Source organism: Antechinus flavipes, chromosome 5 (genome assembly GCF_016432865.1).
Source record: "Antechinus flavipes isolate AdamAnt ecotype Samford, QLD, Australia chromosome 5, AdamAnt_v2, whole genome shotgun sequence".
In the NCBI taxonomy this organism is placed as follows: domain Eukaryota; kingdom Metazoa; phylum Chordata; class Mammalia; order Dasyuromorphia; family Dasyuridae; genus Antechinus; species Antechinus flavipes.
In genome coordinates, this window is record NC_067402.1 from 90,599,104 (window position 1) to 90,614,501 (window position 15,398).

Here is a 15,398-nt window from a genome sequence, read left to right on the forward strand (position 1 = left end):
GAGAGGGGAGGGGAAAGGAGAGGACAATTTGGAACAGAAGACTTTGCGAAGGATCAATGTTGAAAAATTACCCATGCATATGTTTTGTAAATAAAAAGCTATAATAATAATTTTTAAAAATTTACTGATAATAAATCATAAAGAAATTTATTTTAAATCAATTCTCTGGTGTACATATAATTTTTGCCATCTATTAAAGATGAAAGAAAGTTTGCATACTAATGAGATAGATGTGCTTGTTTATTTTTACATAAAGCATTAAATCTTGATGGAATATTTGACATCTCTTACTATTGTCAAATTTTTTACAACTCTCACATTCAGTTACCCACAGTTTAAGAAGCTTTGCTCTAGAGATCCCTAAGGCTACCTGCATCTACTTATCAGAGGAAGAGAAATTTCGGAGAATTCACTGCTAGGGCCTAGAAAATCCAGCAAGGACAAAAACTGGCAACATCTCTACTCCAAGGAATCAGAGAGAGGGGAAAGGGGAGAAAGAGGGAAAGAATAGGAAGGAGGGAGAGGTGAAAAGTGAGAAAGAGGGAGAAGGAGGAAAGGGAAAAGAGAAATGGAAGACCTGGCCAGCATGGGAAGGCTATGAATTTCAGAGCAAAGAGATTTAATCCTGGCTGTGGCCAGGTGCTAGGTGACAGAGAGCAGTCACTTATACCAGGTTGAGCCTCAAATTTCTTCCTCTGAGATAAGGAGGACTGACTGTATCTACCTTCTTTACTGAATGACAAAAGTGGTTTGAAAATGTCATTAAACCCAGTTGCAGATTTATATACATTAAAAATGTCTCCAGAAACAGGGATAGTCAATGTCACTACTTGTATTTGATATAGTTTTAGAAATCTTAACTATAACAATAAGGTATAAAGAAAAAAAAAATTAAGGAGACTAAAACCATTTGTAAAGAAGCTAAAATATTCCTATTTGTTGATGACTATATACTTGGAAAATCCAAGAGACAAAAAAATAATTTGAGTTAACATGTAAGATATTGATGGGAAATCTAAAAAAAGAAATGCATTTTATAGGTCAGTGACAAAAAATAGAAAACTAGCAGAAAGACAAATGTAACAATAATTATAAGATAAGTTTTATCAACTATTCAGATGACACCAACCTATCAGGACACATATCACATTTATATAAAGCTATATTAAGGTGATTTTGAGAGAAATAAAGTACTGAGTATTTCAGGTAAAAATAATAAAATACCAATACTTTGCTAAATTAACTTAGAAATTAAAAATAACATCAATAAAATTGCCAAGGAGCAATTTAATGCATTAGATGAAATAAAAGCTTAGAAAGATTAGTGAAAAAGACCCTTTGTCTTCATTTATAGGAATTCTTTTTGTAGTGACAAAGAAATGGAAATCTACTACAGAATGGCTAGATTAAGATATATAAAAGTAATAAAATGCTCTAAGAAATGATGAAAGAGTGGTGGTCTGTCTCCTGAAGTTGCTACTATTGGGGATGAATTTGGAGGCATAGGCTAGAAGCTAAAAGGCTAAAAGCCTCTTGGTGAGCTCCTAAGCTAACTAGGGGGGTCAGAAATGGGACTGGTCAAAGCTTCCATGCTGGTTCTGGCCTATTGGTAACCAAAAGGAGAAAAGAAAATGAGAGTGAGCAAAGAAGCCTGGGAGACCTTCACAAGTTTATGTAGAGTGAAATAAACAAAAGCAAAAGAACAATTTACACAGTAATAACATTGAAGATTGAACTTTTTTCTTAATAATAGAGCTTTTTATTTTTAAATTATTTGCAAAGATAGTTTTCAACATCCACCCTTGCAAAATCTTGTGTTCCAAATTTTTATCCCTCCCTTCTCCCCTTCCCCTAGATAGCAAGTAATCCATGTGTAGTTCTTCTAAACTTATCTCCACCTTTATCATGCTGCACAAGAAAAATAAGATCAAAAAGGGGGAAAAATGGGGGGGGGGGGAGGAGAGAAGCAAGCAAACAAAGCAGCAAAAAAGGTGAAAACACTATATTGTGATCAACATTCAGTCCCTTTCTCCCTGTGTGTAGATGGCTTTCTCCATTACAAGTCTGTTGGAATTGGCCTGAATTACCTCATTGTTGAAGAGAGCCCTGTCCATCAGAATTGGTCATCACATAATCTTGCTTTTGCTGTCTATAATGATTTCCTGATCCTGCTCATTTCACTCAGCATCAGTTCATGTAAGTCTCTCCAGGTTTTTCTGAAATCATTCTGCTGTTCATTTTTTATAGAACAATAATATTCTATAACATTCATATACCACAATTTATTCAACCATTCCTCAACTGATGGGCATCCACTAAGTTTTCAGTTTGTAATCACTACAAAGAGAAATGACCCAAACATTTTTTGCACATGTGGGTCCCTTTCCCTCCTTTAAAATCTCTCTGGGATATAAGCCCAGTAGAAACACTGCTGGATCAAAGGGTATACAGTTTGATAGCCCTTTGAGCACAGTTCCAAATTGCTTTCCAGAAGGGTCACAGTTCACAACTCCATCAACAATGTAAGAGTGTCCCAGTTTTCCCACATCCCTTCCAACATTTATCTTTTTCTGTCATTTTTGTCAATCTGTTAAGTGTGTAGTGGTACCACAGAGTTGGAAGACAAAAACTTTTGAAATCAATACATTCAAGATTCAATCAATCAAGATTCCAGAGGCCTGATTTCAAACCAGGCCATCAATCCCTGCCAGGAGTTTAATGCCAGAGGTCAATTTGGGAACTGGTTTTTTTTGACTATACATATCTGTAATATTTTTTTCCCTCAAGGAGAGGGAGAAATTTTTTTTTGTTAATTGAAAAAAAAAAAGAAGAAAACATAAGTTACACTAAAAATAAAATTGTATAGGTATATCAAATAGATAATACAAATCATTTATTAAAAATAAATCATAATTATACGACCCCACATTTAGTTACTGACCCTATATGGTATCATAACCAGTAGTTTAAGCAGCTTTGATTTAGACAATATACATGAGCGGATTATAACTTTTGCTTTTTTTGACCTTGGGATCAAAGTACTACATGAAGGAATCTGTTAATAAAGAAACAAACAAAAAGAACCTTAAGTATACTGGGGGAGGGAGGCAGATTGGACTTCCCAGATTTCAAAATATATTATAAAATGATAATTCTCAAAACTATGTGGTACTGGGTAAAACTTAGAAAGAGATTAAAAAGAACACAATAGAGAACTTAGAAACAGAACCAAATGTACACAAAAAATTAGTGTTGGACAAATCTGAAATCATAAGACAATGCAAATTAAAACTCTCTGGTATCCAAGTTTTATAGGTGCCCAAACTGCTAAATAAACTGAAAAATAATGGAGGGAAGTAAGCACTAATATAGTACTTATTGGGTACCATACATTTATTATTTATTTTGATCCTTACAACCCTGAAAAACAGGCACAGTTTTTCAGTTGAGAAAACAGAGGGTAACTGATTTGGCTGAGGTCACACTAATAAGAGACTGAGGGTACATTTGAATTCAGATCTTTCTGACGAGGCTCAGCGGCCTGTGCCATCATAGATGCCTTTAATAGATATTCTTATTTCAGGGCAGTGAATAGAGCACCAAACCTGCAATCAGGAAGACCTGAATTCAAATTTTACTTCATATATTCACTAGTTATATAACTCTGGGATTTCCTCTGTAAAATGAGCTGGGGAATTAAAAGGCAAACCATTCCAATATCTTTGCCAAGAAAACCCTAAATGGGGATCACAAAGAGTCAGATGAGACTAACAAATCATTATTCTTTTAAAAAAACAAAACCTGTAAATAATTTAAAACTTTCCATTTTCCTGCATTATTATTTCTTATTCTGTTTGAGCCAAGTTATGTCTGCTGTCTGAGGTGACCAGCCAAGAGAAATTTCAAAGAGGCTCATTGTCAGGTTGGCCACAGAGTAAATGAGATTTTTTTTTTTTGTTGTTCATAGCAACTTTCAAAGACCACCATCTAAGTCACAGAGGATCTGCCATCTGCATCAGGAGAATACTCAAATGACAAAATTGTGAAGCCTTGATGTTTGATTACTGGTATTTGTTGAGATCTTAAGTTTTCAAGAAAAACAAATAAATGTATGAGGAGTCTAGAGGAAAAGAGAGGCCTTTGCTAGTCAGAATTACACGGTGCCTTTTCTACAAGAAGAAATCAAACATGTGTTGATAGACACAAAATAGGGGTGAGTCGGCATCCAACAAACTGGTAAAGAGGATAAATGATCAAAGTTGAGTGCTTGCATGACGACGGGAATGTGGTTATACTGTTGGTGGAGTGGTAAACTGATTCAAACATTCTGAAAAACAATTTAGAATTACACTTTTTAAAAAACAATGTGACAAAGAAGCCCCATGCCTATTTACCCAGATCCTGTTACTGAGTAGATAGTCTCTCCAGAGGCCAAACTTTCTGAAGATACCAAAACATGCAATTTTGTGGTAACTGAGAACAGAGTAGGTGTCCATTAATTATTGTGGTGACAGAATAAAGAGGATGCTGAGAGAATCTGGGAAGAGAAGAAGGCAAATATGCAATGATTACATATGCTGGACACTGTGTAATAATAACGGCCGCATGTGGACCTGGAAAAGAAGTGAGTGCTGGATCCTTCATTGAAAAGGCAGGGAATCACAATCATGGAAACTTGCACACTGTCAGATACCGCGCTGACGCTTTGGCTGAATCGCTTTTCCTCTCTTTTTAAATTTTTGTTACAAGGGATGGTTTTCTAGGGACAGGAAAGGGAAAGACCCCATTTTAAAAGCAAAAGGCATCAATGCAAATGAAAAGCTAGCCGCAGGCCTGTGAGCATCTGGGGCCTCCACAGCCCCAAAGAGTCTGGACTGTTTTTCAGTGCAGATGAGGAGGGATGGGAAGAATGAAGTCAAAAGCCAAGAACCAGAGAAGGACGGCTTTACAGCCTCAGATCCACCAGGTGGCAGCAAAATCTCTGCTTTTGGTCTCTTCTGGGCTCAGGTTGGAGATGGGACAAGGCCTGATACAGGGCCCTAGGCCAATCCTGGGGGGAAAGCCAGGGAGGTGCTGGGACAGCCCCATTCACCCCGGAAAGCAGGCTCCCGTTTGACCAGAGAGCCAAAAAGGAAACTATGTCTGTGGGCAAGGGATAGCTGGACTTCTGGCTCTGGGGGATGCAGACACACATACACACTCAGGATCCCCCCACACACACACACATACACACACACCACACACACTTTTAAATGCTTGTTTACTACCAGTTGTTTTGGAAATATCTGAGAATATATCAAAGAGCTCTCTTCCCTCTAAAACATGAAAAAACAGAGTGAAGCGTTGGAGGCCTCTCTAACAAGTTGAAGACCATCTGGTCCAGGGCTCCTTCCCCTTTCCTGTGTCCTGGACCCCAGTCGATCAGTCTGGAGAATCTGGAGTCAAAGCCCGCTGTCCAGATTCAGACTTGTTCGACAATCATCTACATGATAAATACGGCACTTAATCTCACTGGGTCTCGATTTCTGGGTCTAAATCTACAACCCATGGTTCTTAGCCAGATAAGGCCTTGGTCGCCCAGTCTTTGCTCTTTCTTAACATCAGCATCAGTCCCAAACAGCCCTATGCCTGGGGCTACACAAAAGTGTCTATCCTTAAGACACTTACAATCTATGGATAGACACCAGTCCTGAAGTCAGGAAGAGCTGAGTTCAAATCTGGCAGGAGGAGGAGGAGGAATGAGGAGGAAGAGGAAGAGGAAGATGATGAGGAGGAAGAGGAAGAGGAGGAAGAAGAAGAAAGAAAGAAAGAAACTTAGAATCTTTTAGAGATCAGGCTGATGTACATGAAACGATAAAACAAGGCTCCTGATGGTGCAGCAGATAGGCCCTTGGGGCTAAGGTCAGGAGGACCTCAAATACTTACAAACTGTGTGACTCTGGACAAGTCTCTTAACTTGTCTGCCTCAATTTTCTCAGTACCAATGATCAGACGAGGTAATATTTGTAAAGGCCCTCGCACCAGTTTTCACTCTGCCACGAACCAGCTCTAGGGTCTCCATCAAGTCCTAATCCCTTCCTTGGGCCTTATCTGTAAAACTGAGGGGGTTGGACCAGACGATCTCTAAATTCCAAAAGTCAGTGGCTTATATACACTTTATAGATAGATTTATGGGACAAGGTTGTGACCTATCTATTATGCTCCTGAGGGGCTTCCCCTCCCCCCAAAAAAGATGTCACTTTTACCGCCATCTCAGGGAACTTATCTATGGCTGGGTTCCTGGTGTGAACTCCTTAAGAATTGGGTCTCCATCTGATTAAACTCTTTTTCTCTGTATACTAAGTACCACGACCCATTTGCTGATTTCTTAAACGCGCAGTGGGACTGTGTTATCTTAGATCTCATCCCCTCCTGAGACTGCTGTATTTAGGATGGAATCCTGGAACATTAGAAGAGCAAAGAACCAGGACCCCTTAGAGACCATTGAGTCCAGTCGCTCGTTTTTCAGATGAGAGAACAAGCTGAAAGGAGGTCACATAGCTCAACTGGCAGAAGTGGACCAGAATCTAGAACTTTAACCCCAGTATTCTTTCCCATTACACAGACCTGACTTGACAACTTCAATGTTATCTTGTAAAGGGCTGAAACTCTGAATAGGTGCACTGGAATCAGACAACCAAGCACTTAAGGCTAATTACCTATTGGACAATAACTCTATTAGCATATGCTTGGAAAAATAGCCCTTCTCTTTCAGTGTATAACAGATAATTGTAAGAGGGATTAGGGGGTGGAGTAAGAAAAGCCAGAGTCACTTTGTCGGTGGACAAGGAGAAGGGAGGTCTATTGGTGGAGAGCATGAGCAATCCCCTTCACTTCTTCCCCTAAAGACCAAAGACTTTTGCTTATCCTGACTCTGGCTGATCCTGAGGTCAACAGGGAGCTAACTCGGACTTCACATTATCTTATATCATGGAATGGAATAAGCATTTATTAAGCACCATCTATGTGCCAATCACTGTGCTAGGGGCTTTACAACTATTACCTCATGTGATCATTGGTATTATTATTTCACAGTTGAGAAAATTGAGACAGACAAGTTTAGAGACTTGTCCAGAGTCATATAGCTTGTAAGTATTTGTGGTCCTCCTGACCCTAGCCCCAAGGGCCTATCTGCTGCACTACCAGGACCTTGTTTTATTGTTTCATGTACATCAGCCCAATCTCTCTAAAAGATTCTAAGTTTCTTAAGGATGGAAATGTAAATATTCCACTTTTGTGTAGCACGGATGACCAGGACTCTCAGGGGGAAGTCCTTGACGCTTCTTCCCTTTCTGACTAACTCTAGTTCACTCATCCATCTATGGCCCTTACCACTTGTGTGGATTTCAAGAAGAGCTCCCAGGAGGGTTTCCACCTACCTGGATTTGACCCCAAAAAGATAGTTTCCTCTTTTGTGAATAAGGGCTGTTCCCTTCCAGCAGTAGCCCTATAATCCTATTAATTCTCAAGGCTTTCTGCAGACCCTGAAATAACACAGGAACACTGCCAGACAAATCACTGGGGACTTCTAATACAATTCTGAGGCCCCACTGGGCTCAGAGAATCAGGGCTGTGCTATCTTCCTCTCCCAACTAATCTTGCTGCTGGCGCTCAGTGAGTTCCAACAGTCCCAAAACAAATCAAAAAGAGGAAGAAAAGTAGGGAAAGTACAGTGACCCTTTATGGGGCTTGGGGAAGTAAGTGTTAAAAACCAATCCTTTGTTGAGCTCATATCTGACCCTTTTGGGCGTTCCTTGGCAAAGATGCTGGAGTGGTCTGCCATTTCTTTCTCCAGCTCATTTTACTGATGAGGAAACTGAGGCAAACAGTTAAGTCACTTGCCCTGGGTCCCACAGCTAGGAAGTTATCTGTGGCTGGATTTGAACTCAGATCTTCTTCCCAACTCTAGTTTAGCACTCTACCTAGCTATCCCAAACCAATCATACTCATTAATGAAAACTGGCTTAGTCCAAAATGAGGTGCTGAATGACAGTTTTCCCTTCTGAGACTGACATTAGATGCATGGATGATAAAGTGCACAGAGCGGCTGGACAAGTCCCTCAGCCTCAATTTCCACATTTGTAAAATGCGAAGAATAACAATAGTACCTATCTTAGAGAGTTGTTGTAAGACTTGGACACAATCATATATGTTCAATGACAATACCTATCTCACCAGGTTGTTGTGAGGATCAACATTTTAGCATAGAGCCTACTTTGTAGGTGCCATATAAACATTAGCTATTATTATTAATCTTTAGATTAACCAATAAACATTTATTGAGCACCTACTACATAAGTATTAAAAAGAGGCAAAAGATAACCTCTGCCTTCAAAAAGCTTACAATGTAAAGATAGCTCCCTCTATTCTCAATATTGTTATAATAAATGGAATGACCTCAGGCCTCATCATCATATACCCCTCCATCCTTCTATAACTCACAATCTTAAATGGGACAGAATAATGGGTACTATTCTCTGTCTGAAATCGTGTTCAGCTCTAACAAGCATCCAGGACATAACTCTTAGAGCTAGTAACTCCAATAAACTTGGAGTTTCATTATAATTTCTTCACACATGTATATGTACATATATATGTAAAATTACAAAACAGCAGGGCACAAGTTTTGGGTTCTTCCAATTGTCCAAGATCATCCTCCACCACTTACCTTTTAACTACAGCAGTTCCCAGGGCTTTGTCCCAGGACCTCCTTTCTCTACATAAACTGGCTCTTTGGAGAATCTCATTAGCACCCTCAATTCTCACTTTTATGCAGATGACTTCCAAATCCACCCCTCTCCACTTTAGTCATGCACTCTTAGCTGCCTCTTAGACTCTCCACCCATGTGTCCTATATGTATTTCCTACTCAACAGTTCCAGAATGGAACCCTTATCATCTTGCCTTCAGATGGGCTTCACTAGAGCCAAGCAGATGATGTGACAGACAGAACTTTGGGCTAACTTTGAGCTAGCTGGGCACTTTACCTCTCTCAGTTTCCTCAATTTTAAAATGGGGACCCACCTCTCTGGGCAGGACTGCACACAATAGGTGCTATATAAGTGCTTATTCTCTTTCCTCTCCTATTTCTGGGAGAGGACTGCTATCCTCCCAGCCATAACTAGACTTCCTTCTTCCTTAAGCAACCCTCTTCCATTGGTTGCCAAGTTTTGTCAATTTTCCGATGTCTCTGACCTCCATCCCTGTAAGGCCTCTAATCCAGGCCCCAGCTCCGGCTCTTACCACCTGCTGGGACCAATGTCCTATCATTTGGTCCCTTCTCTACTGGGTTCTCCCTCCTCCATCTAGTTGTCACCATGACCTTTCAGATCTGACGTCACTGCCTCCCTAAAAAAACCATTAGGGTGGGGCAGAGCCCCAGCCCTGAAGTCAGGAGGACCCGAGTTCAAATCTGACCTCAGACACTTAACCCTTCCTAGCTGTGTGACCCCCAGCAAGCCACTTAACCCCAACTGGCTCAGCAAGCACAAACAAAAACCCATCAGGATTCCCTAGTGCCTGAAGGATAGAAATGCCCCCCTTACTTTGGCACTGAAGACCCTAACCCTCCTGCTTCCCTTTCTACTAACCTCCCTTTACTATTTCTGCCAACTCATATTCCATCTCTAGCATCCCAGTCTCCTGTGCCTGGAACCCCTCAGGTCCATATTTTGGGTTGGCTCAGAGCTCTCTTCTGGTCCGCCCCTCCTGGGAAGCCTTCCCTGTTGTCCGGGCCCTCTTTTTTCTTTCCGGATCACACAGGGGTCCCAAAGGTCTGAGTGCCTCTGTCACATTGAGATGCGACCTGTGTTCTCCACCTAGAACCTAAGGCCCCCAACTTCCAAATGAGAAAACACCACCGTCTGGGCCGGGCTGCCACTAACCTGGGTCTGCTCCCCTTTCCATTCGCGCCACTCCAGGCTTTGGCCCACCCGCTACTTCCTGGTCAGCCTCGGAGGTACCTCTCTGGGCCTCCAGCAGCGCAGTCTCCATTATACGCAAGCACAGTGGGTGGGGAGTGAGTTCTAGTCGGAGGCTTTATTTGGCCCTGTGAAGTCTGGGCTGTCCAGGAGGAGAGAAGGGAGCGCAAAATGCCCCAGCGCCGTTCTCTCCCCTTTCCCGGCGCCCTCTCCGCTGGGCGCTCCCTCCGCTGGGCGCCCCCTTCCATGCCCCAGTACTTTCCCCTCTCCAGGCAAAGCCACGTCCCAGCAAACCGCCCTTGGGTGGGTGTTTTCTCCACGCTCCCCAGCCTTCCAACTCGCAGTCAGGCATCGGCATGAATCATTAATAACGGCTGAAAGTGTTCCCCCTCCTAAGGGGAGTTGTCATTTAATAGGGAGAACAACGCGGTAACCTGAAGAAAGGCGCCTCTAACGGAAGGAGGACGGGGGAGGATTTCTGGAGGAACCGGGAGTTTCCGCAGCAGCTGGCGGCGCCCTGCCCAGGTGAGACGTGACCCGGGAAGCAGGGCCGGGGCAGCGCGGCCGCGGCGGCCCCCCCCCCCCCCCCCGGGGCAGCGCGCTTTCAGTCCCGCCGTTCCTCCTCCCCCTCACGCGCGGCATCGGCGCTCAGTCCGCCCCACCCCTGGTAAGCGACACCACGGGCGCACGAGCCAACACACACCTGCGCCAGAAGCTACAAACCCAGCTACCAAAGAACCGGGACCGCAACAAGAGAATGGGGCCGGTTCGGGGGCCTGGCCGCGGAGGGAAGCTCCCCGGACCCGGGCCGCCCCTCAGTCCCCGGGCTCCCGCAGCCCCCAGGAAGGCCGAAGCGCCCGCGCAGTGACCCGGGGGAGACGCCTCAGCCCCGCCCCCTCAGCCCCGCCCCCTCACTGTCCTAGCCCCGTTGATTAGCGCCGGGCTGGGAAGTCCGCTCGGCGCGGGACAAGTTTTCATTCGAGCTCTTCCCTGCCTAGAGTCTGACTTTTTTTAGCCTTAACCCAATTTCTCTCGGGCCTCGGCAGGATGAACCACCCCCACAGTACGTTTATTGCGCCCCCAGCCTTCCCTGCCCGCGAGGTACTGCAGTCTGGTGGCAGAAGCGGCAGACTGGGGTCCGAGGGTGAAAGCGACCCCAGCATCAACAACAATGTGGCGCGGGGGAGCGCGCGCTGGGCCTGCAGCCAGGGAGACCTGCATTGGGATTCGGCCTCATCACTCCAGCAAGGGTCTGCCTCAGTTCCCTCATCTGTAAAATGGGGGTAATAATAGTTCTTACCGTCAGGGCTGTGGTGAGCATTTGTAAGATGCACACTGCCTGGCCCATCCAAGTGCTGGCTCTTACTGTCATCAATCACTCCATTCCTCTACTTGGCCTAGAATTTATCTGGGCCTGGATTCTTTCGTTTATCAAAAGTGGGGGGAGGGATGATTCAGAGAGGCCTGGAGGGACTTATGGGAACTGCCGCTAAGTGAAGTGAGCAGAACCAGGGGATTGTACCTGGAAATAAGATTAATTCTCTCTTTAACAGGTGATTCAGACCAGCTCCATTGGTCTTGTAATGGAGAGCCATCTGCACCCGGAGAGAGGCTGTGGGGACTGAGTGGGGGCCACGACGTAACATTCTCACTCTTTCTGCTGTTGTTTTCTTGCATCTTGTTTTCTCTCATTTTTTCCCTCTTTGATCTGATTTTTCTCGTGCAGCAAGATAATTGTGGAAATATGTGTACAAGAACTGCACATGTTTAACATATTGGATTACTTGCTGCCTAGGGGAGGGGGTGGGGGGAAGGAAAGAAAAAAATTTGTAACACAAGGTTTTGCAAGGGTGAATGTTGAAAATTATCCATGCACATATATTGAAAATAAAAAAAATTAATTAAACATTTTTTTAAATGGGGAGACATGTACTAAGAATGGCATTGGATTTGGAGTCAGGAGATTTGGGGTTGCATCCTGGTCAAGTCATTTCAACTTCCAGAGCCTCAGTTGCCATATCTATAGAATGGGGATAATCCTACTTTTCCACAGAGGACTGTTGTGAGGAAATCATTTTGTATACCTGAAAATGCTAAGTTGATACATTCTTCCCTGACTAAGACTGACAGCCAAGCTTGGCTCCATCTGGATTCTAAGTACTGTCAGATATGGTTGATAACAAGGGCTGGCTTGGCTTAGCTGTTCCCTCCCCCACCTCTTTCTGATTCAGTCTTTGCTCTAAGGGTGGGCCTCTTGAATAGGGTGAGGAGGCATATGTTCCGAAATGAGGGTGATGCAAAAAATAAGATATCAAAAAGTATTCTTATTATGTGATGTAGGAGCACCGATGCAGAGCAGGACTCCAGACCATTAAGTCCAATCTCCTCGTTTGACAGATGAAGAAACTGAGGAAAGCAGAGTTAGGCCCTCTCACTCCACATCCAAAATTCTCCACTGTACCACAATTCCTATGCTATTAATAAAAGATGCCTAAAGTGGCTTCCAGTGCCAATGCTATCTAATGTGTGAAATTTCACAAGGCAACTGAACGGGGCAGCCAGATGGGGCAGTGTATAGAGCCTGAGTTCAAATCCAGCCTCAGACACTAGCTAGCTTTGCAACCCTGGGCAGGTTACTTAATACTGATTGCCTCCAAAATAAAAATAAAACACAAAGCTATTTAACAAACAACAAATCAGATGATTGCCCAAAGGCCATATCTATTCAATAATAAAATTTATCATTTTTATATTTATTTATAATTTATAAAAGGCATAACTAGTTATGGTTTCATAGGAATGACTGAACATACCAAAAGCAGACACACCACAAAACCACAATGTAAGTCTCCTGGATGGTAAGACTCACTTTTATATGCGGTGTTCCAAAAGTTTTAGTACACTTTAAAGTTATCAGAGTGCTAAGAAAGCTCTTGGGATATCCTTTCTAATGCTTTACAACTTACAAAACACTTTCCTCACAAACCCCGAGTCCACATAATTATTATTAACCCTATTTTCCAGATGAAGAAATTAGGCTTCAGAGCCTAACAAGAGACACAAAATAAGTAAATGGCAGAGTTGTAATACACACGCAGAACTTTTGTCAAGTCCAGATTTGGTAATACTGGTAAACCTCTCCACATACACAAAGTGAATAATTTATTAACATATTCTATCATACTTAAAGTAAACCCTCTATTTCACTCAATTTGACCTTCCTTTCCTTTCCAGCCCTTGTTCTATTCCCAGATCTTATTTATGTTCCTTCTCCATTCCTCCTCCTTTCATCCAAATTTTATTCATCCTTAGAGGCTTAGTATAAGTATCTATCTCTTCCAGGAAGCACTTCCTGACCATACCAGCTCACAAGCAGCTAGCCTGTATCTTAATTCCCTTACCACTCACATACATAGCTTGTGAGCTATTAAGATCTTTCTCTTACTATTTAAATATTTTATAAGTAGCATAAGGCCTTTGCTTCCAATAAAACTCCTGGAGTACAGGGACTCTCTTTTACTACTGCTCCTTTCTCTTCCCACCACTACCAGCTCCAAATATAGTGCCATGGACATAATTGAGAGTAAGCACTTATAGAGTACCAACTATGGGCTGGCTAAGCTCTTTTACAAATATTATCTCATCTGAGCTTCACAAAAGGCATTATTATCACATCCACTTCACAGCTCAAGAAATGGAGGTAATCAAAAGTAAGGGAACACACAGCTAGAAGTATCTGAGGCTGCATTTGAACTCTACCTCAGCTGCCTCAAATATAGCAGTGAGCAAGGGAAAGGATAGGGGAAGGGATGGAAAGGAAAGAGTGTTAGGTGAGTGTCAAGTCCTGGGCACAAGAGGCTAACGATTTTCCATGCAGAAGATGGGCTTTCTTCGCTCTTTCAAAACCTGGCTGTTCTGATCAGGCTCAAAAATAATACAGCTGCCTGGGACCAGGGAGGTGGGGAATCCAAGACTCCAATCCTGGTTCTCCCTTTAACTACCTGGGTGATCTTAAGGAAACTGGTCCAGCTCACTTGGACATCAATTCCTTTATAAAAGAAAGGGCAAAATCCTATAATTCCAATAAATATAAACATAGAGAAACACAGACCAAACAAAACCATGTCACAACTACTTATATGTATATATTTTTAAAATGCTATACTTTATGTGAAGTATAAGTGTTGCATTTATAGATAATATAAATAAATATATAACAATTTGACTAAGTCCCCTGCAAGTTTATTTTCCCTCTATACACATCAAATTTTCTTTTGTCACAAACAAACACTGAGAAGTGTGGTCAGGCTCACATTCATAACAAACTTTTCGATTTAAAAAATAACTGAATGAAGAAACCCAAAATTCAAATCCTGCCTCTGACATGCACTATGTGAAACTGAAAACAGTCCCTTAATTTCTCAGCTTTCCAGGCAACTCCCTAAGACCTCAAACTGCCTAAATGATTTATACTGGGGAGGTGGGGGTGGGGAGAGGAAGCTCCCGGTGTATCAATGAGATCAAAGGTCAGGTCCTCACCCCTAGTTAATATAAGTAATGAAGTTCCTTCTCCTCGTTATGCCTTAATTGCTGAATAAATGCTTTTGATCAGTTTTATTTCTTTATATTCTCCTTTTACTGTATGATATTATTGCCCTACAGCCCCTATAATTCCATCACACTGATAGCCTAGCCCTTCCACAATCACAAGTCATGCCGTGGGCATTAGGTATCATTTCCAGAACTGCTGGAATGACTTAGGGGAAGTGGACTGACAGGTGGAGAAAAGAGAGATAAGATAAGGAGGATCTGGAAACAGTGGGAACAGGGAGCCCAGGCTTTCCCGGGCCCCAGCTCAGCCCACTGGTGACTTCATGGAGAAATGCAGCCAGGCTGAGGAAGGGCTGGAAAGCTCTCTTGGGAGCCACCTCTACCTCCATAGCAGCACCCCCACACTGCTCCCCTTCCCCAGGCTCAGAACCATCCACCAGCCCTCCCCTGGGCTGACTTCTTCCTCCCAGCCAGGTCAGTAAGGAGGAGGCAGACAAGGCCCCACAGGAAGAAGACCACCTTTCAGCTTTTCCTTTATTTTCTCCAGGAAGGAAAAACAAACAAAAACATTGTGATTTCTTTAGATACCTTTGACAGGGCCAATTCTCTTTTCTCTGCCCATCAGCCCAAACTCCAGGGGTACAGAGTGGTATAACCTGGAGTCTATACATACATACATTTACACCCTCCCATCATATGCATGTGTATTTACACACACCCATATTTTAGGGAGCCCTTGAATTTTGATGGAGAAAACAAAATTACATGCTGTTTTATTATGAATTTTAAAAAACAACATTATATAGTGTTCTCTCTAGAACGTAATGTTCTCTGTTGGGGTTTTCTTGGGGTCTCTGGAGGCAGCCTTTGTTTCAGTTCAGTAATCATC

General features: G+C 42.8%; 1 protein-coding gene and 1 long non-coding RNA gene across 5 annotated transcripts in view; one reads left to right on the forward strand and one right to left on the reverse strand.

The window, feature by feature from the left end:
- The window catches only part of AGAP3 (ArfGAP with GTPase domain, ankyrin repeat and PH domain 3), a 76,188-nt gene that overhangs the window by 40,408 nt on the left and 20,382 nt on the right, over nucleotides 1-15,398 (reverse strand). The gene's annotated exons all lie outside the window — the stretch shown is intronic.
- Nucleotides 9,180-12,471, forward strand: LOC127539037 (uncharacterized). The gene is made up of 2 exons (XR_007947811.1): nucleotides 9,180-11,208; nucleotides 11,512-12,471. It is a non-coding gene; the product is annotated as an uncharacterized LOC127539037 (long non-coding RNA).